Raw genomic sequence first — 12,813 nt, forward strand, 5'->3', positions numbered from 1 at the left:
ATTTATTTCTCACTCAAAGAAGGAAAAAGGCCATAAGATTGGAAAAATGCAAATATTGTACCAATATACAAAGAAAATCCAACCAACTATAGGCTGGTCTCCCTTACAAGTACAATAGCAATTTGGATTTAGACTTGGAAGATCACGAGCCACAAACTTATTATGCTTTTACTCGAGGCTAGTAGAAATAATTTAAGAAAGGGACGGATGGGCAGATTGTGCCTTCTTAGATTTACAAAAGGCATTTGACAAAGTACCACACAAAAAGCTACTAAGAAAAATTGAAACTTGGTGGAATACAAGGAAAGCTATTGGAATGGATGAAAGTTTCTTGAATGGGGTGGTACTCAGAGACAAGAACTCAGATTGAGAAGAAATGATAAGTGGAGTCCCACAAGGCTCTGTATTGGCTCTGATAATGTTTGCCATATTTATAAATGACATGGATGAAGGTGTCGAATGTTATATGAACTTCTTTGCATATGATGTGAAACTACTAAAGAGTAAGTACAGAGGAAAATTGCAAATCATTACAAGAAGACCTGGACAAAATCTGGAAATGGAGTCAGAAGAGTGAAGTGAATTTCAACATCAAGAAATGTAATATAATAGAATTTAGAAAAAGCAAAAGCTAAATATTAGGACAATACAAAATTGGCACAAAGGAAATTAAAAAAGTCAACTCGGAAAGGAACCTAGGAGTAACTATCAGCAATGACATGGCACCAGACAAACTTATCAAAAAATTAGTCAGAGAAACTTTCAATCTATCAATATCAATGAAAGTGGCCTTTGACTACATGGATGAATAATTGGCAAAGAAAATATTAGTTATATTGATAAGACCAAAATTGGAGTATGTTGTGACACTGGATACCTAGTACTAAAAAGAACATAAAGAAATTACAAAGAATTCAAAGAGCAATGACAAGCATGGCACCAACACTCTCCAAATTGACATATGAACAAAGATTGGACAAACTTGAACTACCAACCCTGAAACAAAGAAGAGAAAGAGGAGACCCTGCTAACCATCTACAGAATTATGAAAGGAATGGAAGTCCTTGATAGAGATGACTTACTAAAGTGGGATAGAAGAAAAACAAGAGGACACAAAAAGAAACTTAAAAAAGATAGTTACAGGAGAGATCTGAAAAAGAATAGCTTCCCATACACAGTGATAGATATCTGGAACAAACTGATTGAAGAAACAGTGAGTGCAAAAACTATACAAGAATTTAAGATCAGTCTGGATGCTCTCTTCCCATAAAATACAACTTGGTAAATACACACACACATGGATATTGAAAGATACAAAAGCGGGTCACAACGAACATAGCTCTCTTCCCATAAAATACAACTAGGTATAACTAGGTAAATACATATGCCACTACCTTGATTTGCTTCTAATTGAGTCTGATAGAAATAATACAAGAAAGGGATGGATGGGTGGATTGTGCTTTTCTAGATCTACAAAAAGCATTTGATAAAGTACCACAAAAAAGCTATTAAGAAAAATTGAATCAGTAGGTGGTATTCAAGAAAAATTATTGGAATGGATGGAAGATTTCTTGACCTGGAGAAAAATGAGGGTAGTACTTAGAGACAAATACTCGACCTGGGAAGTAATGATAAGTGGAGTTCCACAAGGTTTGGTATTGGCTCTGATTATGTTTGCCATATATATAAATGACATGGATGAAGGTGTGAAATGTTATATGAACTTCTTTGCAGATGATGCAAAACTACTAAAGAAAGTACCGTATTTTCCGGCTTAAAATGCGCATCGGGTTATAATAAGCACCCATGCACTTCGTTATCTCAGTACACAGATAGCGCGCACCGACGTATAGCGCGCATGCCAGGAAAAGTCACTGGTGGCGTGAACTGCATGTATGCGACTCCTGCTTGCGTTGGTCCATTGTTTTGTGGGAAATTTGAGCCATGAAAAGTTTATTGAATACAAAATATACATGAAAAATTTCAGATTTAAAAAAAATGTAATTTAATATCCTGAGGGAATAATTCATCTTACAAGTTTTTATCACCGTTTACAAGTTTTTATCGCCATGCAGCAACAAACTATGTTTCGGTTGATAACTGTCTTTACTAAAGTGACGTTTAGTTTAACAAACTCTTGCAAGAGGGTGTTTAGTGTAGGCTAGATTGGCAATAGAACTATCAATCTCGGCCCTGATCTAGCATATTCTGGGTGAGCTAAAACGGCCAACGTTCATGATGTTGGTACCAGTGCTGTTTTACGGATCCTAAATATTTGCATAGACTACGATAATTAATGTTAGTAAAAACAAACCAATGAAATAACGGCAATTAATCACTTAGTATCATGTGAACGAGGTTACATGGATTAGTATTTTTCATTGGCTAGAGCCATCACTGGGAAATCTGTTGATTTGTCACTAAATTAAGTGTCAGTTTAGGCATCAATCAGGACACAACTAAGAAAAAGTCGGAACTACATGTACCGGTATATGACTCATGTTGTGCGTTGGTCCCTTATTACTTTGTAGCTTAAATAGTTTGTAGGGGATATGATCTAAAAAAAAAAGTTTATTGAAAGTAAAATATACAGAAAATTTTCGGGATTTTTACAGAAAATGTTCATTTTATATCTTGAGGAAATAATTCGTCTTTACCATTTTTTATTTAATACTGAAACAAACTACAGACTGTTTCATTTTAGCTTTGAACCTGAAATGACAGTGGTGAAATAGGACAGTCTCTCATCGAGGTGACGTTTAGTTAATATAACTCCCGAAAGAGGGTGTTGTAGTCAGGTGTTTGACATGAGTTTATGAACGGCCGCAATGGAATTTGTACCATACCTAAAGTGAAGCAACAAAGCCAACATAAAAATTCAAACTAGGATGCTGTGAACATGGGCAAATATCATGAATATTGATCATGTTTCATGGTGTTTAGGCCTATTTAAACATGAAAAATAAGATTCGATAGATACCTACCTATACCAAATATTTATATAGCCCATGCTGGAGTATTCTTTCATGTCACCATGGCTGTTCTTCTTGTTCTCACGGAACGTCACGGAGAAGTGTGCCGTCCCGACTTTGTGACGGCCAACATCGTCACGTTGTTGTGAAAAAAATGACACACACAGCCGCAGAATTGTTATCGTAGGCCGTAGATAATGCGCACCACCGGATAACGCGCACCCCCCATTTTTAGGCCCTTCCAACGGAAAAAAGTCGAACACTATACGCCAGAAAATACAGTAAGTACAGAGGAAGATTGTGAATCACTACAGAAAGACCTGAATAAAGTCTAGGAATGGAATCAATGTGGGAAATGAACTTCAACATCAAGAAATGTAGTATAATGGAGTTTGGAAAAAGTAAAAATAGAATATTGGGGTAATACAAAATTGGTACAGAGGAAGTAAAAAAAATAAGCTCAGAAAGAGACTTAGGAGTAATTATCAGCAAAGACATGTCACCAGACAAGCATATCAACAAAATAGTTGGAGAAACCTTCAGTTTACTAAGGTCAATGAAAGTGGCTTTTGATTACTTGGATGAGGAATTGGTAAAGAAAATATTAGTTACACTGATAAAACCAAGATTGGAGTATGCTATGGACACCCAGCACTAAAAAAATATAAAGAAATTAGAAAGAATACAAAGAGCAATGACAAAGAGGGCACCAATACTCTCCAAATTGACATACGAACAAAGATTGTCCAAATTGGAACTACCAACCCTGGAACAAAGAAGAGAAAGAGGAGATCTACAGATTATTTACAGAATTATGAAAGGGATGGAAGTCCTATATAGAGATGATTTATTAAAGTGGGACAAGAGAAAAACAAGAGGACATGAAAAGAAAATCAAAAAGGATAGTTATAAAAGAGATCTGAAAAAATAGTTTTCCACACAGAGTGGTGGATATCTGGAATAAATTGGATGAGGCAACAGTGTGTGCAAATACTATACAAGAATTTAAGAACAAATTTGATGCTGAAAGATACAGGATGGGCAGTGGTGGACTTAGCCTACATGGCGCCCTGGGCGAACCTCACCTTCAGAGCCCCCCTTCCACAATGCACATAAAATGCTTGGCTTCTCCCCCTCCACAATGTAAATAAGAAGTTAAAGATGACCAAAACTTTCACAAAACAACTTTTTATTGAAATATTTATTGCTACTACAGAATAAAAGTAAATCATTTGCGAATTTACTGTGTTATGAGTATTGTACGCGTTAAAGCCCCACCCCCTCTCTCTCTCTCTCTTCGTTACTAGTATCGTACGCGTCAAAGTCCGTCTCTCTCTCTCTCTCTCTCTCTCTCTCTCTCTCCTTTTATGGGACTTTTATACATTCGGTATAGATAGACTCAGGCACTCATGGTTTGATCTGCATTTGGAAGGGGGCAATGCCGCCCCCTCCCAAGTGCCACCGCCCATACCTCCCATAGGAAGAACCGCCACTGAGGATGGGTCACTACGAGCATAGCTCTGATCCCATATAATACAACTAGGTAAAATACAACAACTAGTGAACAAGAAGGCATTGTGCTTCTTGATTGGAAAAGGGCAAATGTTGTGCCAATTCACAAAGGTGGAAATGAAGAAACACTAGCCAGCACAATAGTGAAATTATGTGAAAGGATTCTGAAAGATCAATGAACCAAATATCTTGAAAAAATGAACATTCTGACAGACAGACAATCAGTCATTTGGCTTCAGATCTGGAAGGTCATGTGTATTGAACCTTTTAAGCTTTTACTTGAGTGATTGATATACTGTAAAAGAGAGAGGGGTGGGTGGACTGCATGTACCTGGACCTAGAGAAGGCATTTAATAAAGTACCTCACAGTCGACTTATGTGGAAATTGGAGCATCTTGGAGGACTGAGAGGCAAACTATTAGAATGTATTAAGGACTTTTTGAAAGAAAGATATATGAAGACAGTAGTAAAGGACAAGATGTCAAGCTGGAGAGTAGTAATGAGTGGAGTAGCACAAGGTTCAATGTTTGCACCAATAATGTTTCTTGTCTCTGTTTATGACATCATCATGATAGAAGAAACAACAAGCTATGCCAACATCTTTGCAGATGATGCAAAACTCATGAGAAGAGTGAAAAATAAGGAGGATGGTTGAATATTGCAAAAATATCTAGATACTATTTTTGCACGAGCCAAGAATGGGAAATGAAGTTCAATACCAAAAAATGCAAAGTACTGGAAATGGGCAATAGCAGCAAAAGGCCATCCTTAAACTATTCCTTGGGAAGCGAACACATTACAAAAGCAAATGAGGAGAAAGACTTGGGAGTGTTGATAAAAGACAACCTGTCACCTGACAGACATATCAGCAGGATTGTGGGAGAGACATATGGACTACTGCAGAAGATTAAAGTGGCGTTCCATTATATGGATGAAGAGATGATGAAAAAACTCATCGAAATCCTGATATGTCCAAGATTGGAATATGCATCAGTAGTATGGTCCCCACACAGAGTGAAGGATATAAGCAAGATTGAAAGAATACAAAGGGCAAACCAACTTTGAAAGATCGAATAGAAAGAGGTGACATGATTACAGTGTTCAGGTCACTAAATGGGATAGATTGCATTGATAGAAGAGATCTGATTGAAGATGGGAGGGGTTTAAGAGGTCATGGAAGTAAATTAAGAAAGACCACATGTCAAAAGTATGTGAAGAAGTACAGTTTTCCATATAGATGTATAAATATGTGGAATAGCCTAATAATACATGAGTTCAAATGTAAATATGGTAATTGGAAATTAGAGATATAGATTATGTTGGAACCATACATTAATTTGAGTCTAGGTATGTTAGAAAATTAGAGAATAAGAGGACCCAATAAGCATTGCTCCTTTCATGTATAACACAACTAGGTAAATACACTCAAATGCAGTGCTTCCTGCCATACTGCAGGGGTCATGTGCAGACACCTTATAGGACATAATTTTTATATATTCTACTTTTTCTTGTTTTGTAAGGAGGACTTATATCAGATGGAAACTTTGTGACATCAGTCCACCACCATGTGAAGAGACTATGTGAGCAATTGCTACCTGAAGCTGTAGCTCTTGTAGATGCTTTTGCACCACCAGATTTCTTCTTGCAGTCAGTTCTTGGTAAAGCTGACGGTAAGGTAAGTAATGAAACAGTTTCATTTCTGTGGAGATGCAATAAAGGTAATAATTATTGTTGTCTCAAGTTTCACTGACTGGAAACCCTAAACCCCACAGTGGCTGGCAGCAGCACTTGGGCTCTCCTATAGATCTCTCTGAGAAGAAACTTTGGAATATTGTCATTGTTGTTTTAGTTTGGGACTTTTCATATCACCAACTGAAAGAAGTAAGAGGGGAGAAGTCACCAGTTGTTAGCTCTCTTTATGTGAAAAGGTGGAGGAAATACAGCTGAAACTGGCAGAGATCTTGGGCACAGCCTGGAGACCCTCCAGCCCCTCATGGGTTCAGAAAATGGGCAGCAGGAAGATAATTCTATGTGCTGTCAATTTTACAGGACCACCATTAGCAGTACCTGTCATCAGTCCCTTTGGACATGTATACAGGAAGTACTCAACATATAAAAGTGGAAAACATAGGACAAATTTCACTACAAGAGCATATGATTTAGTGATATGAAAAACACTATGAAAAAGTTATTCAAACCTGGTGTATCACCAAGAGCAGCACAAGTACTATGTATGGCAAAATAAGCAACTTCACCTCTGTCTGTTCCTGCTCCTTGCCTGTGTTATGTGTGGCTTTTCTTGACTTAACAACCTAAATAGGGGGAGAGGGTGTTTCGTATGTATTTTACCTAGTTGTATTTTGCGGGAGAAGAGCCATGCTCATAGTGACCCACAGTTGTATCTTTCCACATCCAGTTCTTTCTTAATATCATGTATAGTTTTAGCACTCACTGTTTTCTCTTTCAATTTATTCCATGTATCTATTACTCTGTGTGGAAAGCTGTTCTTTTTCAAATCTCTTCTGTAACTGTCCTTCTTAAGTTTCTTCTCATGTCCTCCTGTATTTCTTCTGTCCCATTTAAGTAGGTCATCCATCCCTTTCATAATTCTGTAGATAGTTATCAAATTGCCTCTATCTCTTCTTTTCTCCGGAGTTAGTAAGTTTAGTTTGTCCAATCTTTGTTCGTATGTCAACTTGCTAAATGTTGGTGCCATCTTTGTCAATGCTCTTTGAATTCTTTCTAGTTTCTTTATGTTTTTTATTGTGCTGGGTGACCATAGTGATGCTGCATATTCTAATTTTGGTCTTATCAGTGTAACTAGTATTTTCTTCACCATTTCCTCATCCATGTAGTCAAAGGCCACTTTCATTGATCTTATTAATTGTAAGTTTCTTCAACTATTTTGTTTACATGTTGTCAATGTAGTTGTATTGGGAGACCTTAATGCTAGGGTAGGAAATGAACCAATAGACAGAGTGATTGGGAAGTATGGAGCTCCAGGTAAAAATCGTAGTGGAGAATTGATGGTGGAGATGTGTCTTGAAAGAGAGTTGATGATAGCAAATACAGTGTTTAGGAAGAAAGTCAAGCATAAGTACACATGGGAGAGGGTTGTGGATGGAAGGGTGGCAGATTGAGTGTTAATGGACTATACAGTGGTGACCAGGAGTATGGGAAGAGTTAAGGATGTACATTTTCTAAGGGGAGAGAGTCGGGGAATATCAGATAATTTTCTGGTGGAAGGTAAATTGAGAGTGGAGAAAGAGGAAAAGGGCAGAAGGTAGGGAGGTACTTAGAGTGAACTGCTTAAATGAGAAAGAAAAGGAGAATGAGGTGACTTGATACAGGTCTTTAAAATTCTAAAGGGAATTGACATCAAGAGTGACAAAATTTTCACATTGAATGAGAATCAGGCAAGAAACAATGGTCTCAAACTGTCCGGAAATAGATTCAATTTGGAAAAACTTTGCCAACCATGTAGTTAATGAATGGAATAAACTTCCTGCACAGGTAGTGCAATGTGGTTCAGTTCGAAGCTTTAAGAATCATTTAGATAAACACCTAAGCAAGATGCTGTAATGATTATAATTTATTTTATATTATTTGTTTTTGTTTTGTTATCATTTGTCTGTTTGATTCTCATATATTATTAGTTATATGTCATTTTATTATTATTTACTATTTACCTGTTTGTTTATTATTTAACTATACCTATGCATTTATTTATGTATTCTATTTGTTATGTACATTATTATAATTTTATTTATTAATTTATTATTATTATGATTTTTTTTGCCTCCGACCTAGATATGGACCAAAAGGTCTCCTGTCGGCATGCTCCCCCTTTGTAATCCTTTGTATAAGAAGAAGCTGAGAGAGGAGTGGGAGATAGTGAAGGATAGAGTAGAACTAGGAGTGGAGGAGGAATGGGGATGGTTCAAGGAGGGAGTCATAAGGTGTGCAAAGATGGTGTGTGGAACAAGGAGGGTGGGAGGAAATAGAAGGAAGGGTAGTGAGTGGTGGGATGAGGAAGCAAAGAAGGGTGTAGAAGAGAAGAAGCAGGCTTTCATATATTGGCTACAAATTAGGATGAGGGAATTGTGTGAGAGGTACAAAGTAAAGAGAAGGGAAGTAAAGCATAAGAGAAAGGAAGCAAAGAGGAGAGCAGATGTGAAATGGGGTATGATAATGACAGAATTTTTTTTAAAGTAATATAAAGATGTTTTGGAAAGAAATTAAAAGAGGAAGAGGTGCTGAATCAAGTAGAGAAGAAAAAGTAAAAGGTGCAGATGGAGAGATGATAATGAAAGAGAAGGCAGTGAGAGGAAGATGGGCAGAGTATTTTAGGGAGTTGCTAAATGTGAAGGAGGATAGGGAGGGAAAGGTAGTTGCAGTGGGAAGCGCTAAGAAAATGAGAGTGATGAGTGAGGAAAATGGAGGAGAAATAGGGAAAGATGAAGTGAAAGCAGCTGTTAAGATGATGAAAGCAGGTAAGGCACCTGGGTTGGATGGATGCCATGCAGAGTGTCTAAAGAAAGGAGGTACAGTTATGGTGGACTGGCTGGTGAGGTTATTTAATGTTTGTTTAAGAGAGGACTGGAGGAGTGCCTGTATTGTTCTGCTTTACAAGGAAAAGGGGAACAAGTGTGAATGTAGTAGTTTCAGAGGGATCAGCTTGTTGAGTGTATTTGGGAAGGCTTATGGGAGGGTCTTGATTGAGAGGATTAGGAGAGGAACAGAGGGAGTAATTGGTGAGGAACAGTGTGGGTTTAGGACAGGTAGGGGTTGTGTAGATCAGATTTTTGTCATAAGACAGATATGTGAGAAAGCTATAGGAAAAGGTAAGGATGTTTTTTGGGCTTTTATGGATTTGGAAAAGGCTTATGACAGAGTAGACAGGAAAGCACTGTGAGAGGTACTGCAGATATATGGGATAGGAGGAAAGCTGTTAAGAGCAGTCAAGAGTTTTTACAAGATTAGTAGAACTTGTGTTAGGATTAGAAATGTAGAGAGTGAATGGTTTGAGGTAAAGGTGGGACTTCTTCAGGGATGTGTTATGTCGCCCTGGCTGTTCAATCTATACATGGATGGGGTGGTGCGAGAGGTGAATGCAAGGGTAGTGGGTCAGGAATTGGAGATGCTTAAAGAAAATGGAGAAAAGTGAGAAATAAGCCAGTTGTTGTTTGCTGATGACACTGCACTTGTTGCAGGATCGGAGGAGGGATTGAGGAAGTTAGTGATAGAGTTTGAGGTGTGTGAAAGAAGGAAGCTGAAGATAAATGTGGGCAAAAGTAAGGTGATGAGATGTACAAGGGGAGAGAGTGACAGCTGGCTGGAAGTGAGCATTAAGGGAGAGACTGGAGGAAGTGGATTGTTTTAGATATTTGGGTACAAATGTGGCAGGAAAGGGAGGAGTGGGGTGGAGGTAGAATGTAGATTGAGAGAAGTGAGTAAATGCCTTGATGGATTAAAAAGTGTAATGAGAAATAGACATCTGGGAATGGATGCTAAGAGGAGGTTATATGAAGGAGTGATTGTGCTGACAGTACTGTATGGGGCAGAAACATGGAACATAAGAGAGGAAGAGAGAAGGAGTTTGAATGTGTTTGAGATGAAATGCCTGAGAAGTATGATAGGGGTTACTTGGCTAGATAGAGTGAGAAATGAGGAGGTGAGGAGGAGAACAGGAGTGGAAAGGGAGTTGGGAAATAGGGTTGATGAAAGAGTATTGGGATGGTTTGGACACATGTAAAGAATGAGTGAAGAAAGATTAGTAAAAAAGGTGTGGAAGGCGGTGGAAGGAGTGAATATAAGGGATCCTTAGATGACAGGAAGCAGTGCATTAGCGCCAGAAATAAAGCTAACAGTGCATTAGGTTTCATTGCTAGGACGGTAACGAATAGAAGTGCAGAGGTAATTATTAAACTCTAGTGATAGTTAGACCCATCCTTGACTATGTGGTATAGTTTTGGTCTCCGTCCTACAGAATGGACATAAATTCACTAGAATCAGTACAGAGAAGAATGACCAAAATGATGCATGAACTCAGAAATTTGCCTTACGAAGAGAGGCTTAGGCACCTTAACTTACACTCTCTGGAAAGACGCAGAGTGCGGGGTGATCTAATAGAAGTGTTCAAGTGGATCAAAGGTTATAACAAGGATAATGCAAACAAGGTCATCATAATAAAACAACAGGGCAGGACTCGCAGTAATGGGTTTAAACTGGACAAATTTAGATTTAAGAAGGAAATAGGCAAGAATTGTTTTACTAATAAGGTGGTTGATGAATGGAATAAACTTAGTAACCATGTAGTAAGTGCTGAAACTATCAGTTGTTTTAAAAAATAATTAGACAACTTTATGGATGGGGATGACAGGTGGTGATGGATGCGGAGCTGCATAGTGTAGGCCTTATGGTCTCTTGCAGTCTCCTTTATTCCTATGTTCTTATGTTCTTATGTTCTTATGTAGAGCTACACATAATTTTGTCTTTGTTAGAGGTAATCTCTATTCATAGAGAAAGAATCTACTTTATTGTAATGTGACTGTCCCTCTGTTATGCTGTCCCCCATACGGTGCAGCATACGTAGGCGGCATGAGGAGCAAGTGGATACGCGAGGCTGCCATATCGGCGTCTTGATTATATTTATTGTAGTTGCCCCTGCGTAATGACATACTCTCTAAACTGTCTTCATCACATTTTCTATGGTTATCAAAATTCACGGGTGAAAGAGAGAACGATCGATATAAGCGGTGACTATATTTTATGATGTGAGTATTATTACGACACATCGTATGTCTGGCAGCTAATGCTGCCTGCGAGATTTTGGCCCGTACTGAAGAGGTTAATACTGTCCTGTACCACTTCTTTGAATATATATTTCCATTTTCACCTCTGTCCCCTATGGTAGGGGGAAGAAAAAATACTGCCACAGAGTCCCACTCAGGTCATAAAAGTGACTTAAACAGGATAGAGCAGTGGGACTAGGCATCCTGCTCTCTGTAACCCTATGTGGTACATTCTGACAAGAAGTCAAGGCATAAGAGGTTCTGGGAGGAGTCTTGCAATCAGAACCATAAGGTTTGGGTCTTAACGTGCATGGGTGGGGTACAGATGAGAGTAAAAAGGAAGAAATAGGCAGTATGTTTGTGAGAAAGAAGATGGATGTGTTGGCATTAAGTGAAATTAAGTTGAAAAGGAGGGGTGATTTTGAGTTTGGGAGTGTAGTGGGGAGACTTGGGAGTGAGAAGAGGATGAGGAAGAGAAGAGGTGGTTCTACTAGTGAGGAGATGGATAAGCATGTGGTGGAGTAGAAGGAGTTTTCTTCAAGGTTAATGTGGATGAAGGTGAAATTGGAAAGGGAAATATGGGTCTTTGTAAGCACATATGGGCCTGGTAGTGAGAAGAGTGTAGAGGAAAGGGAATGCTTTTTGGAGATTTTTAAATAAGTGCTAAGTGAGTTTTGAGAGGAATGTCACTGTAATAGTATTGGAAGATCTCAATGCTAGAGTAGGGGATGAACCAATAGATGGAGTGGCTGGGAAGTGTGGAGTGCCAGTTAAATATCATAGTGGAGAGTCAGTGGTAGAGATGTGTTTAGGTAGTTGATGATAGCTAACACAGTGTTAACCACTTCAGTACAAATCAAACTCTCATGTGCAGCATTGGCTGCCATATATATGATGCATCACACTGCTCACATTGTAAAATGTAAAGTCACTACTCTATTATTTGTTCTCTTTTACTCTGAGTAATGATAAGCACAGAAAATGTGATCAAACCGGTTCACAAAATCTGGGGGTAGCTCATGTACACCTACAAAAATATATATAATCAAGATGCTGACGCCAGCATCCTCATGTACCCACTTGCACCTCATGACGCCTATGTAGGTGTCATCATGCTGAAGTGGTTAAAGAAAAAAGTCAAGAATTAAGTACACTTGGGAGAGGGTGGTGGATGGAAGAATGGTTGATAAGGATTGATGGGCTGTAACAGTGGTTCGTAACCTTTTTCAATGGCCATACCCCTTGATATTTCAGAAAAATTTCTTGTACCCCATCCAATATAAATAAATGCAAACATGAAAAGGATAGTGATACAAACCTTGCTTTGCTTTCTCATTGTAAATATACAGTACCATGCACTGGCTATTGTGTCTTGTACCCCCAGGTTCAAGGTTTTGTACCCCAGGTTAAGAACCACTGGACTATAAGATGGTATCCAGGAGAAGAGTTCTGGATGTCCATATTCTTAAGGGAGAGAGTGGTGGAATATCAGATAATTTTTTGGTGAAAGGTAAGTTGAGAGTGGAGGATAGGGG

General features: G+C 38.4%; 1 pseudogene; it reads left to right on the forward strand.

The window, feature by feature from the left end:
* The window catches only part of LOC143030234 (peroxisomal acyl-coenzyme A oxidase 3-like), a 105,608-nt pseudogene that overhangs the window by 91,545 nt on the left and 1,250 nt on the right, over positions 1 to 12,813 (forward strand).

Source organism: Oratosquilla oratoria, chromosome 12, assembly GCF_046742065.1.
Source record: "Oratosquilla oratoria isolate Oo_2021 chromosome 12, ASM4674206v1, whole genome shotgun sequence".
Taxonomy (NCBI): Eukaryota; Metazoa; Arthropoda; class Malacostraca; order Stomatopoda; family Squillidae; genus Oratosquilla; species Oratosquilla oratoria.